We start from the raw sequence: 13,178 nt of genomic DNA, 5'->3' as shown, positions 1-13,178 counted from the left end.
GAGTAGGGATTGTGGACAGGACGAAGGCGAGGGAGTGGGGATTGGAGACAAGGAGGAGGGGAAGGAGTAGGGATTGGGGATGGGGAGGAGGGGAAGGTGTAGGGATTTGGGAGGGGAGGAGGGGAAGGAGTAGGGAATGGGGACAGGGAGTAGGCGAGGGAGTAGGGATTGTGGATGGGACGGAGGCGAGTGAGTGAGGATTGGGGACGAGGAGGAGGGGAAGGAGTAGGGATTGGGGATGGGGAGGAGGTGAGGGAGTCGGGATTGGGGATGGGGAGGAGGCAAGGGAGTGGGGATTGGGGACGGGGAGGAGGCGAGGGAGTGGCGAGTGGGGACCCGGAGGAGTGGAAGGAGTGTCAAGTGTCTAGTGTCGAGTGACAATGGGGAGGAGTGGAGGAAGTGGCGATTGATGATGGGGAGGAGGGAGGAGTGGGGAATAATGATGGGCAGGATTAGGGAGTGGGGACGGGGAGGAGGCGATGGAATGGGGATGGGGTGGAGTGGAGGGAGTAGGGATTGGGGACAGGGAGGAGGCGAGGGAGTAGGGATTGGGGACGGGTGGAGGCTAGGGAGTGGGGATTGGGGTGAGGGAGGAGGGGAAGGAGTAGGGATTGGGGTGGGGGAGGAGGGGAAGGAGTAGGGAGTGGGGACGGGGAGGAGGCGAGGGAGTAGGGATTGGGGTCGGGGAGGAGGGGAAGGGGTAGGGATTGGGGATGGGGAGGAGGGGAAGGAGTAGGGATTGGGGATGGGGAGGAGGAGAGGGAGTGGGGATTGGGGAGGGGAGGAGGGGAAGGAGTAGGGAGTGGGGACAGGGAGGAGGTGAGGGAGTGGGGACGGGGGTGAGGCGAGGGCGTAGTGATTGTGGACGGGGAGGAGTGGAAGGAGTAGGGATTGGGGGATGGGGGAGGCGAGGGAGTAGGGATTGGGGACGGGGAGGAGGGGAAGGGGTAGGGATTGGTGACGGGGAGGAGGGGAAGGAGTAGGGATTGGGGATGGGGAGGAGGAGAGGGAATAGAGATTGTGGACGGGACGGAGGCGAGGGAGTGGGGATTGGGGATGAGGAGGAGGGGAAGGAGTAGGGATTGGGGATCGAGAGGAGGCGAGGGAGTAGGGATTGGGGATGGGGAGGAGGCGAGGGAGTGGGGATTGGGGACGAGGAGGAGGTGAGGGAGTGGGGAGTGGGGACGCGGAGGAGTGGAAGGAGTGTCAAGTGTCTAGTGTCGAGTGCCAATGGGGAGGAGTGGAGGGAGTGGCGAGTGATGATGGGGAGGAGGGAGGAGTGGGAAATAATGATGGGCAGGATTAGGGAGTGGGGACGGGGAGAAGGCGACGGAATGGGGACGGGGTGGAGGCGAGGGAGTAGGGATTGGGGACAGGGAGGAGTGGAAGGAATAGGGATTGGGGACGGGGAGGAGGCTAGGGAGTGGGGATTGGGGAGGGGTAGGAGGGGATGGAGTAGTGATTGGGGTGGGGGAGGAGGGGAAGGAGTAGGGAGTGGGGCCAGGGAGGAGGCGAAGGAGTAGGGATTGGGGACCGGGAGGAGGGGAAGGAGTAGGGATTGGGGACGGGGAGGAGGAGAGGGAGTGGGGATTGGGGAGGGTTGGAGGGGAAGGAGTAGGGAGTGGGGACAGGGAGGAGGCGAGGGAGTGGGGACGGGGGTGAGGCGAGGGAGTAGGGATTGTGGACTGGGAGGAGTGGAAGGAATAGGGATTGGGGTGGGGGAGGAGGGGAAGGAGTAGGGAGTGGGGACGGGGAGGAGGCGAGGGAGTAGGGATTGGGGTCGGGGAGGAGGGGAAGGGGTAGGGATTGGGGATGGGGAGGAGGGGAAGGAGTAGGGATTGGGGATGGGGAGGAGGAGAGGGAGTGGGGATTGGGGAGGGGAGGAGGGGAAGGAGTAGAGAGTGGGGACAGGGAGTAGGCGAGGGAGTAGGGATTGTGGACGGGACGGAGGCGAGGGAGTGGGGATTGGGGATGAGGAGGAGGGGAAGGAGTAGGGATTGGGGAGGGGGAGGAGGCGAGGGAGTGGGGAATGGGGACGCGGAGGAAGGGAAGGAGTGTCAAGTGTCTAATGTCGAGTGACGATGGGGAGGAGTGGAGGGAGTGGCGAGTGATGATGGGGAGGAGGGAGGAGTGGGGAGTAATGATGGGCAGAATTAGGGAGTGGGGACAGGGAGGAGGCGAGGGAATGGGGACGGGGTGGAGGCGAGGGAGTAGGGATTGTGGACAGGACGAAGGCGAGGGAGTGGGGATTGGGGACGAGGAGGAGGGGAAGGAGTAGGGATTGGGGATGGGGAGGAGGGGAAGGTGTAGGGATTTGGGAGGGGAGGAGGGGAAGGAGTAGGGAATGGGGACAGGGAGTAGGCGAGGGAGTAGGGATTGTGGATGGGACGGAGGCGAGTGAGTGAGGATTGGGGACGAGGAGGAGGGGAAGGAGTAGGGATTGGGGATGGGGAGGAGGTGAGGGAGTCGGGATTGGGGATGGGGAGGAGGCAAGGGAGTGGGGATTGGGGACGGGGAGGAGGCGAGGGAGTGGCGAGTGGGGACCCGGAGGAGTGGAAGGAGTGTCAAGTGTCTAGTGTCGAGTGACAATGGGGAGGAGTGGAGGAAGTGGCGATTGATGATGGGGAGGAGGGAGGAGTGGGGAATAATGATGGGCAGGATTAGGGAATGGGGACGGGGAGGAGGCGATGGAATGGGGATGGGGTGGAGGCGAGGGAGTAGGGATTGGGGACAGGGAGGAGGCGAGGGAGTAGGGATTGGGGACGGGTGGAGGCTAGGGAGTGGGGATTGGGGTGAGGGAGGAGGGGAAGGAGTAGGGATTGGGGTGGGGGAGGAGGGGAAGGAGTAGGGATTGGGGATGGGGAGGAGGAGAGGGAGTGGGGATTGGGGAGGGGAGGAGGGGAAGGAGTAGGGAGTGGGGACAGGGAGGAGGTGAGGGAGTGGGGACGGGGGTGAGGTGAGGGCGTAGTGATTGTGGACGGGGAGGAGTGGAAGGAGTAGGGATTGGGGGATGGGGGAGGCGAGGGAGTAGGGATTGGGGACGGGGAGGAGGGGAAGGGGTAGGGATTGGTGACGGGGAGGAGGGGAAGGAGTAGGGATTGGGGATGGGGAGGAGGAGAGGGAATAGAGATTGTGGACGGGACGGAGGCGAGGGAGTGGGGATTGGGGATGAGGAGGAGGGGAAGGAGTAGGGATTGGGGATCGAGAGGAGGCGAGGGAGTAGGGATTGGGGATGGGGAGGAGGCGAGGGAGTGGGGATTGGGGACGAGGAAGAGGTGAGGGAGTGGGGAGTGGGGACGCGGAGGAGTGGAAGGAGTGTCAAGTGTCTAGTGTCGAGTGCCAATGGGGAGGAGTGGAGGGAGTGGCGAGTGATGATGGGGAGGAGGGAGGAGTGGGAAATAATGATGGGCAGGATTAGGGAGTGGGGACGGGGAGAAGGCGACGGAATGGGGACGGGGTGGAGGCGAGGGAGTAGGGATTGGGGACAGGGAGGAGGCGAGGGAGTAGGGATTGGGGACGGGGAGGAGGCTAGGGAGTGGGGATTGGGGAGGGGGAGGAGGGGAAGGAGTAGTGATTGGGGTGGGGGAGGAGGGGAAGGAGTAGGGAGTGGGGCCAGGGAGGAGGCGAAGGAGTAGGGATTGGGGACCGGGAGGAGGGGAAGGAGTAGGGATTGGGGACGGGGAGGAGGAGAGGGAGTGGGGATTGGGGAGGGTTGGAGGGGAAGGAGTAGGGAGTGGGGACAGGGAGGAGGCGAGGGAGTGGGGACGGGGGTGAGGCGAGGGAGTAGGGATTGTGGACTGGGAGGAGTGGAAGGAATAGGGATTGGGGACTGGGAGGAGGCGAGGAAGTGGGGATTGGTGGAGTGGGGAGGCGGCGGAAGATGGCGAGGAGGGGAGGGAGGGAGGAGTGGGTCAGGGAGGAGGGGAGGGAGTGGGGATTGGGGACGGGGAGGAGGAGAGGGAGTGGGGATTGGGGAGGGGGTGGAGGGGAAGGAGTAGGGAGTGGGGACGGGGAGGAGGAGAGGGAGTGGGGATTGGGGAGGGGGTGGAGGGGAAGGAGTAGGGAGTGGGGACAGGGAGGAGGCGAGGGAGTGGGGACGGGGGTGAGGCGAGGGAGTAGGGATTGTGGACGGGGAGGAGTGGAAGGAATAGGGATTGGGGACGGGGAGGAGGCGAGGGAGTGGGGAGGCGGCGGGAGATGGCGAGGAGGGGAGGGATGGAGGAGTGGGTCAGGGAGGAGGGGAGGGAGTGGGGATTGGGGACAGGGAGGAGGGGAGGGAGTGGGGATTGGGGACGGGGAGGAGGCGAGGGCGTGGGTACTGGGGGTGTGCGAAGGCGACGCGAGATGGGGGCATCACCAGAAGTTCGGGAAATCATGTTCATGCCATCAGGTTGGAGGCTACCGAAGCGGGATACAAGGTGTTCCTCCTCCAACCTAAATGTGGCCTCATCACGACAGTGCAGGAGTCCGTGGATAGACATATCGGAATGGGAAGTGGAATTAACATGGGTGGCCACTGAAGATCCTACTTTTTCTGGTGAACGGAGCATATGTACTCGGAGAAGCGGTCTACCATTACGTCGGCTCTCTCCGATATACAGGAGGCCCCTCCCCAAGCACCGAACACAGTATATCACCCCAACAGACTCACAGGTGAAGAGTCGACTCCCCCGAAGGACTGTTTAGGGCTTTAAATGGCAGTGAGGGAGGAGGTGTAGGGACACCTTCGCCGAGTACCTATGCGCTATCAAATATGTCTATCCATGGCCTCCTTCACTGTCGTGATGAGGCCACACCAAGGTCGGAGGAACAACACCCTATATTCCTTTTGGGTAGCCGCTAATCTGATGGCATGAACATTGATTTCTCGAATTACCGGTAATCCGCCCCCGCCCCCGTTCACTAATTCCTCCCCCTTTTCTCTCTCTCGCTTACTACCTTACCCGTTCATCGACCCCCTCTGGTTCTCTCTACCCCCCCCCTTTCCTCCATAGCCGGTCTCTTTCACCTATCAACTTCCAAACTCTTCACTTCATCTCCCCCTCCAGGTTTCACCCATCACCTTGTGTTTCTCTCTCCTCTCACCCTTTTAAATATACTCCTCAGATTTTTGTTCTCCAGTCCTGCCCAGGGGTCTCGGCCGGAAATATCGACTGTACTATTTTTGCTTCGATGCTGCCTGGCCTGCTGAGTTCCTCCAGCACTTTGTGTTTGTTGTTTGGACTTCCAGCATCTGCATATTTTTCTCTTGTCTGTCAATGCTTTTTTTTAAATTTCAAAATACACTTTTAAATTATATACAATAAACCATTCAATCACTCTCGATCCTTTACATACGTTTCCCCCATGGCCTCTGGATGTCTACACTTTTAGCCACCCACGTGGCAATGCATTGTATCACCTTTCCACACCATTGTTGAGGGGTATACTCCCCACCACCCGACCCCACCCACTCCCGCGGGATAAGAAACCTAAATAGTGGTCCTTCCCCACCGGGCCCTTGCGGAGGCTGCACCGAGTTTCAGTGCGTCCCTCAGCACGTACTCCTGCAGCCGAGAATGTGCCAGTCGGCAGCATTCTGCCACGGACATCTCCATGTGCTGGTAGACCATCAAGTTTCGGGCCGACCAAAGAGCGTCTTTCACCGAGTTGATGATCTGCCAGCAGCACCGGATGATGGTCTCCGTGTGCGTCTCCGGGAACAGCCGGTAGATCAGAGAGTCCTCTGTTACGCAGCTGCTGGGGATGAAATGTGACACGAGCCTGTCCATCCTCCTCCACACCTCTGCGAACTCACAGTGTGCAAAGAGGTGGGTCACAGACTCCTCCTCACTGCAGTCCTCCCGTGGGCAGTGGGGTGCGGAGACGACGTTCCGGGCGTACAGGAGGGCTCTGACTGGGAGGGCCCCTCTCACCGCCAGCCAGGCGAGGTTTTGGTGCCTGTTGGTTAGATCTGGCGATGAGGCATTTTGCCAGATGAACTGGACAGTCTGCTCCGGGAACCACCCCACTGTGTCCATCACGGCCTTCTCCTGCAGTGCCTGCAAGACATTTCGTGCCGACCACTGCCTGATGGCCCTGTGGTCAAAGGTGTTCTCCTGGAAGAACTTTTTTACAAAGGACAGGTATGGCGGCAACGACCAGCTGACGGGGGCGTTGCGCAGGAGTGGGGCCAGACCTATCCTTCACAGCCAGGGCGACAGGTAGAACCTGGGCACATAGTGGTACTTGGTGCCCACGTATCTCGGTTAAACACACAACCTGATGCACCCACACACGAAGCTGGACATCAGGGTGAGGGCGACAATGGGGACGTTCTTTCCCCCATTGTCCAGGAACTTGTGCATGACAGCCCGTCTGACACGCTCCATCTTGGATCCCCAGACGAATCTGAAGACAGCTCGGGTGATTTCCGAGCTGTAGGAGCGGAGGACGGGCCACACCTGCGCCCTGAGAGCACCCTACAGCAGCCCTGAGAGCACCTCACACCTTATGACCAGGTTCTTGCCCGTTATCGATAGGGAGCGCCCTCCCCACAGTCACGGTTTCTTTTTTCACCTTGGTAGTCCGCAACTGACAGTTCTTGTTGCACGCCTCAGCCCCTCCGAACCAGATCCCCAACACCTTCATGTGGTCAGACCTGACGGTGAAGGGGACACTGGATCGGTCGGGCCAGCTGCTGAAGTTTGTCAATGCTGATTTAAATTCATCAGTGGGAAGATTTGTAACCATTACATGCAGCTCAAAGAAATTGTCCCTCCCTCGACTCCAAGAGACTGTCACCTTATTTGTGACAACTTTTCAAATCTATCAACTGCATCTCTTTGTCCATGGGCCAGTCTAAAATCAAGTTTATTGTCATATGCACCAGTAAATGTATGCCCAGGTACAATTAAAACTTAATTTACGTAAGCATTGTAGGCATTCCCAGTGAAAACAAATTAGACACTTTTTGAAAAAACAAGATGCGATTATATTCCATTGGCATCCTGGTCGGCACAGGCACCAGGTCCGAATGAGTGGCTCCTGTGCTGAACTGCTCTGTGGTCTGAACTCACATCTGAACTCTAATTTACCCACTACAATAAAATAGCGCAAAGCAGATTGTTATTGAGCGTTTAGCTGCTTAGTGAACAAGGAGCGGTTTGGTTTCTTCAATTTACACCTAAGTGGAGAAAAATAAATTTCAACCAACGATTGGCGTCTTACAGAAACAGCCCCACCTATGCAGCCCCCCACACAACTACACACTACCTCCCTCACAGGCAACCTGTTTCACTCACCTGTAGATCGGATGTCTGTCTGTCTGCAGCTGACGAGGGACTGCAGCGCTGGTTCGAGTGGTCTCAGTGGGGATCCCCACTGCGCTGTCTGTACGTGGGTCAGACTCTAAACCTCACTGGGTTGATTAAAGTACCCGTGCTCGGAGCTCCGTTGTGTTTTCAGACAAATGCTCGAGTTGACATTAATGTTGAGTAGCGATATATGCAGGGAAAAGCCGTCCTGGACCGGTTCAAGTACTGCACTGTATCCCTTCTGCACAGACTGGGCCGAGTCCTGCAGATATACTTTCTGATTTGCTCATCAGTTTCGATTCCACGAGCAGAGATTGTCCATGTAACACTAGTTTTACGTAGATAGAAGAAACGAAAGGGACAAACAGAGGGGGCGGTGCTGAACTTCCACAGCAGAAGTTGCGGTTGGTTTGCTCTCCACCATGGCAGCAGAGAACAAGTGGGGGCGGGGCTGAAATTCCCGGCGGTTGGAGAGTTCAATGTTCAGGCGATCAGGCGTCCCTTCGTTACAATTCAGCATCCGATTCCCACACCGACATATCTGTCCGTGACCTTCGCTGCTGCCACTGAGGCCAAAGTCGCAACACTTCATATTCCACCTGGGCAGTCTCTAACCTCGTGCTTTCACGAACTTCCGTAATTTCTACCCTCCCCCATATTCTCTCTCCCTGTTCTCTTTTTTCCCCATTCCCCAGCCCTCATGAGCTTCCCATCACTTCCCCTCCTCCTTTCCTTTATTCCGTGGGCCACTTTCAACGCCTGTTACATTTCTTCTTCTTCACTCCTTTACGTCTTCCATTTCCCAGCTTCTTACATCATGCCCCACCCTCGCCCACCTGTTCCCCCTCATCTGGTCTCATTATTACCTGCCATTTTGTATTTCCTCATTCTCCCTATCACCAGCTTTTGATTTTGGGTTCTACCCACTTCCTTTCCAGTCCTAATGAAGGGTCCTGACCTGAAACATTGCCCTCCATGGATTCTGTCGGACCTGCCGAGTTCCCCCAGTATAGAGATGCACTGTTCTCTAATTCCTCATTCCCCAATCCTGGTGATAAAGACTGTATGCATTATCTTTGTCCACGTCCCCCTTATGATTTTGTATACCTCTCTAAAGTCTCCTCTGCTCCAATAAATAAAAGTCCTAACCTGCTTAGCTTCTCTCCAGAACTCAGTCCCTCAAGCCCGAAAACATCTCTTAATCTCCTCTGCTCTCTTTCCTGATTAATGACATCATTCATATAGAAGGGTGACCAACGATAAACACAAAACTTCTATAACTGCAACATAACATAACATAACATCCCAACTATGATATTCAGTGCCCTGACTGAAGAAAGCTAGCATGCCAAAAGCCTAATTCACCAGCCTATCTAACTGTGATGCTACATTCAGTGAACCATGCACTTCTACTCTGAGATCCCTCTGTTGTGCAACACTCCCCAGGGTCTTAACATTGACTGTGATTATCCTACACCAATCTGTCTACCCAAAATGAAAAACCATGTTTTTATACAAACTAAATTCCATTTGCCAATTCTCAGCCCTTGTATTGAACTGATAAATATACCTCTATAAATCCTAATAGTCGTCTTCACTCTGAATGCAATCATCCACTGTATTTTAGTGTCATTTGCAAAGGTACTAACCAACTGTCTAGCAGAACTTCTCCTCTCTCTTAATAATTTCTTCTTTGGCTCCTCCCATACCTTGAAACAAAATCAGTAGCCATGGACATTTGCATGGGTTCCAGCTATGCCTTCCTTTTTGTTGGCTACATGGAACAGTCGAAGTTCCAAGCCTACACTGGTGTCTGTCGCACACTTTTCCTACACTGCATTGTTGTCTGTTTTGCTGCTGCTTCCTGCACCCACATGGAGCTTGTCAACTTTGTCAACTTTGCCTCCAACTTCTACCCTATCCATAAATTTACCTGGTCCATTTCTGACACCTCCCCTCCACTTTCTCAATCACTCTGTCTCCGTCTCTGGAAACACTCTATCTACTGATACCTTTTATAAACCCACTGATTCTCACAGCTACCTGGACTACACCTCATCCCACCCTGTCACTTGTAAAAAGGCCATTCCCTTCTCTCAGTTCCTCTGTCTTCACTGCACCTGCTCTCAGGATGAGGCTTTTCATTCTAGTAATACTGAGATGTCCTCCCACTTCAAAGAAAAGGGCTTCCCTTCCTCCACCAGTAATGCTGCCCTCACCTGCATCCCTTTCATTTTGTGTACCATCTCACACCATCCTCCTACCACCACAGTAGGGATAGGGTTTTCACTTGCCTCCACGTCCAGCACACAATTCTGCGTAACTTCCACCATCTCCAAAGGGATCCTCCCATCAAGCACATCTTTCCCTCCCCTCTATTTTCCGCTTTCTGCAGGGATTGCTCCCTTGTAAATTTATTCCTCCTCACTGATCTCTGTCCTGGTACTTTTCCTTGCAAGCAGAACAAATGCCATACCTGCCCCTACACCTCTTCCCTCACTATCATTCAGGGCCCTAACAGTCCTTACAAGTGAGACGACACTTCACCTGAGAGTCTTTTGTGGTCATCTACTGTATTAGGTGCTCCTCATGTGGCCTCCTGTATATTGGTGAGATCTGACGTAGATTGGGAGACCACTTTACTGAGCACCTATGCTCCATCCACCAGAAGAAGTGGAATCTCCTGGTAGCCACCCATTTCAATTCTATTTCCCAATCCCATTCCAACATGTCTGTCTATGGCCTCATCTACTGCCGCTATGAGGACACACTCAGTTTGGAGAAGCAAAACCTTATAGTACCTCTGGGTAGCCTCCAACCTGATGACATGAACATCACTTTCTCAAACTTCTGGTGATGTCCCCCTTCTCCCCACCATTCCCCATTCCTGTTTCCCTCTCTCACCTTATCTCCTTACCTGTCCATCACCTCCCTCTGGTGCTCCTCCTCCTTCCCCTTCTTCCATGGTTTTCTGTCCTCTCCTATCAGATTCCCCCTTCTCCAGCCCTGTATCTCTTTCACCAATCAACTTCCTAGCTCTTTACTTCACCCCCTCCACATCTCCCAGTTTCACGTGTGACTGAGCACCTTATATTTCTTAGTCCCCTTCCCCCTCCTTACTCTGACCTCCCCTTTCTTTCCAGTCCTGATCAAGGGTTTCGGCCCGAAACTGTTTACTCTTTCCCATAGGTGCCGCCTGGCCTGCTGCGTTCCATCCAGCATTATGTGTGTGTTGTTTTGGGTTTCCAGCATCTGCAGATTTTCTGATGTTTGTGACGCTGATATAGATGACAGACAGCAATGGGCCCAGTACCAGTCTCTGGGGAACACCACTAGTCATGGGCCTCTAATCTGAAAAAAAATTCCTACATAATTTTCTGCTGCCTGCCATAAGGCCAATTCATTATCCAGTTGGTTAGCTCTCTCTGGATGCCATGCAATCCATAGCAACCTATCATGCAGATCCCTATCAAAGGTGTTACTGAATTCCGTATCGTCAACTTTCTTGATTACATTTGCAAAAAACTTAATCAAATTCATGAGACATGATCTTCCACACAGAAAACTATGCTGATTATTCCTAATCATTTCCATCCTTTCCAAACTAGTAAACATTTTCCCTCAAAATCTGCTCCATAATATATGCACGACTGATGCTAAAATGTGTAACTCAAAATGGTGTCAGCTTGGAGTGTGGTAATAGCCAGAAGATGTGCATGGATGTACGTACTTGAGATTAGATACTGGTGAAAAACGTTTTCCTCCTGGCAGACCCGCAGCCATTGTTTGTCCAATGTGTGCCAAGGGCAAAGTTGCAGGAGACAAGAAGATCCAGGTATTAATAGGGAGGGAATGGTAAAATACTAGGATAAAAGTTTATTTATTTTACTATTTTTTCATACCGTGCAGAATAGGCCCTTCTGGCTCAACAGTGTAGTAAGAGTGGGAACAGTAAGAGGGGTTCACACTGAGCTCCTGTCAAAGAGATTATTGAAGTATTTTGGTTAGCTAGGCAAGTGGGCCAAGGAATGACAAAAATGAAGATTGGCTTAGATAAGCGTGTGGTGTTGCACCTTCAGGAGACAAATAAAATCATTTACAGGTGAATGGAGTGTTGTAGAACAGAGGGTTCTCGGAGTACAAGTCCAAGGTTCCCTGAAAGTGGCATTTTTAGGTAGTCAGAATGGGGAATAAGCCTTTTGGCACTCTAGCCTTTGCCAGTCAGGGCACTGAGTACAAAATTTGGGACGTTATGTAAAAGTTTTACAAGATTTTGGCGAGGCTACATTTAGAATATTCAGTTTTAGTTATCCATCTATTGGACATATATAATTCAGCAGGAAATATTGTAAAGGAGATTTACGAGGATGTTGCCTAGAGAAGAGAGACTGAATTATGGAAAGAGGTTGAGCAGGTTGGAAATTGAGGAGTGATCATACAGAGGTGGGGAAAAGTATGAGTGAATGTGCTGTCTTTTCCCTAGTTTGGGTAAATCAAGAACTACAGGCTTTTGCATCAAGGTGAGTAGGGACAGATTAAATAGGAATTAGAGGGGCAGTTTTTTTTTATCCAGAGGCTGGTCGATAAGCCAAAAACTGAGAAGCAGGACCTCCAGGGTAGTAATTTTTGGATTGCTACCTATTCCATGAGCCAGTGAGGACAGAAACAGGACAATTTGGCAGATAAGTGTGTGGCTGAGAAGTTGGTGCAGGTTCTTCGATCATTGGGATCTCTGCTGGGGGAGATATAACCTGAACAAAAGTGACTGGTTGCTCCTGAACCTGAGAGGGACCAATATTCTTGCGGGCAGGTTTATTAGAGCTGTTTGGGAGGGTTTAAACTAATTTGGCAGGGAGGTGGGAACCGTAATGAAGAGACTCAGGATAGGATGGATAGTGAAAAAGCAAAGATAACATGCTGTCAGACTGTCAAGAACAACAGGCATTTGATATGACAAATTTGCAGCCAGCAGCGTGATATCAGTGCATTTAGGACGCAGAATCAAAAAGGGTAGCAAATACAGCACTCAAAGTGTTATATCCCAATGCATGGAGTACAAAAAATAAGGTGGATGATCTTAAACAACAGGAATTCTGCAGATGCTGGAAATTCAAGCAACACACATCAAAGTTGCTGGTGAACACAGCAGGCCAGGCAACATCTCTAGGAAGAGGTACAGTCGACGTTTCAGGCCGAGACCCTTCATCAGGACTAACTGAAGGAAGACCACACCTCCCCCTCGTACCCCACGGGTTATTTATTTATATACACACATTCTTTTTCTCTCTCTCCTTTTTCTCCCTCTGTCCCTCTGACTATACCCCTTGCCCATCCTCTGGGTTCCCCCCCACCCCCGTCTTTCTCCCCGGACCTCCTGTCCCATGATCCTCCCATATCCCCTTTGCCAATCACCTGTCCAGCTCTTGGCTCCATTTCTCCCCCTCCTGTCTTCTCCTATCATTTTGGATCTCCCCCACCCCCTCCAACTTTCAAATCCCTTACTCACTCTTCCTTCAGTTAGTCCTGATGAAGGCTCTCGGCCTGAAACGTCGACTGTACCTCTTCCTAGAGATGCTGCCTGGCCTGCTGCATTCACCAGCAACTTAGGTGGATGATCTTGTTGCACTTTTAGATTGTCAGGTATGATGGTTGTAATTGGGAGCTGAATGTCCAAGGTTACACAATGTATTGGAGGGATGGGAAGGTAGGCAGAGGGGGTGGTGTGGCTCTGCGGGTAAAGAATGGCATCAAATAAATAGAAAGATGTGACAGAGGATCAGAGGATGTTGAATCATTGTGGGTTGAGTTAAGAAACTGAAAGGGTAAGAGGACCCTGATGGCAGTTATATATAGGCCTCCCAACAGTAGCTGGGATGTGGACCA

The 13,178-nt window shown here is 53.2% G+C and overlaps 1 long non-coding RNA gene across 1 annotated transcript in view; it reads right to left on the bottom strand.

Annotated features, from left to right (window-relative positions):
* The window catches only part of LOC134346168 (uncharacterized), a 46,118-nt gene extending 38,600 nt beyond the window's left edge, over window positions 1-7,518 (bottom strand). The window contains exon 1 of the long non-coding RNA XR_010017848.1: window positions 7,284-7,518. This is a non-coding gene — a long non-coding RNA (uncharacterized LOC134346168). The remainder of the gene's footprint in view (window positions 1-7,283) is intronic.
* Window positions 7,519-13,178: the final 5,660 nt, after the last annotated feature.

Source organism: Mobula hypostoma, chromosome 5 (genome assembly GCF_963921235.1).
Source record: "Mobula hypostoma chromosome 5, sMobHyp1.1, whole genome shotgun sequence".
Classification (NCBI taxonomy): Eukaryota; Metazoa; Chordata; class Chondrichthyes; order Myliobatiformes; family Myliobatidae; genus Mobula; species Mobula hypostoma.
This window is presented reverse-complemented; position numbering and strand designations above follow the sequence as displayed.